At 50.9% G+C, this 1,205-nt stretch overlaps 1 protein-coding gene across 1 annotated transcript in view; it reads left to right on the top strand.

The window, feature by feature from the left end:
* Positions 1-1,205, top strand: part of LOC119591767 (cadherin-related tumor suppressor-like) — a gene marked incomplete at its 3' end in the record, with an annotated part of 104,813 nt that overhangs the window by 49,715 nt on the left and 53,893 nt on the right.

Here is a 1,205-nt window from a genome sequence, read left to right as displayed (position 1 = left end):
ACACGAGTTAATTGCGTTCGGTTCTTACCGTCGTGCGTAAAACAACAAGATGATTACTTATTCTTTTCCCGAGTGCGAGATTAGATTGACCAAAGCCATCGGGGAACGGCGGAGCGGGAGGCGTCCGGCTGCGCGTCCGCCTCCCACTGACTGTGACGGGAGAACCACACGAGGGTTTCTCAGCCGTCCTAGTTTGGACTGGATCAATCAAGATACAGGATTATCTATCAGCTGAAAATCGCAGTGGGACGCGCCAACGCCCCGTGTCCGTGTTCCCTTTACGCCCTGACGATCGCCTTTACAAGCGCGAGTCTGACGAAGTGTTTGGGTTTCGCCGATGACAGAGTCGAACACCGTGATGCCCCGAACGGCGACTTGCTTCGGACCCCGTGCTCCGTGACGCTTCGACCGCCATGCTGCCTCGAACCCCGTATTGTTCGGGTGCTTTGTGTGTCTCGAAGCTTCCGATCCTGGCAGAAACGACCGAGAGAAACGATGTAAAAAAAAAAAATCCATAATACAGAAAAAATGAGGCTGAGAAAGAAAGAAAAAATCTATATATACGAGTCACGATTAAAATGGCTCAGCGCCGCTAAGAGGGGCATCAGGGCGGGCAACTACCACCTCTCCCGCTCGGGACTACACCCGCGTCTGGCTACCTGTTGATTGCTAACTCGGACCCGAAATATTTTATAAGGGCCAGACAATATGCGTTTTCATTTAAATTGGCAATCCATTCTGTTCTCGAGGAAATTCGGTTATCTCGTTTGGTATTGTTTATGGCTGGGCTGGACTTGCCATCAGATGAGTGAGAAATGTTGTCAGTCTCACTTGTAGATGAGGTTAGTGAACTTTGCAGTTCAATTTGCCAATATTGGTCCTTACTCCTCCAGAGCATAAGGACCAACAACATGACCTCTGTTGCCGTTACTTTAGGAGAGAGCAAGGGATAATGAACCCTAGCGCACGTGGCACCAAGGTCGTTGGGAGTTCGGGAGGGGAAGATGGTCTGGCTGCTCTTTGGTCTATCCTTGGAACCTCCGCCAGCTCATCCTCGCCTGTCACACACGCACACACGCGCGAGGGAGTCCTAACGGGAATCCTGGTCGTCTTAAAGGCAACGAGGTAGCATCCCTGTGGCTCCAGACAGGATCTCGTGTCTCTTCTGTTTCTCCTTCTGTTCTTCTTTCTCTTATTCATCTTCC

This window comes from Penaeus monodon, chromosome 29, assembly GCF_015228065.2.
Source record: "Penaeus monodon isolate SGIC_2016 chromosome 29, NSTDA_Pmon_1, whole genome shotgun sequence".
Lineage (NCBI taxonomy): Eukaryota > Metazoa > Arthropoda > Malacostraca > Decapoda > Penaeidae > Penaeus > Penaeus monodon.
The sequence above is the reverse complement of the archived record's forward strand: the minus strand, read 5'-3'. Positions and strand labels throughout refer to the sequence as shown.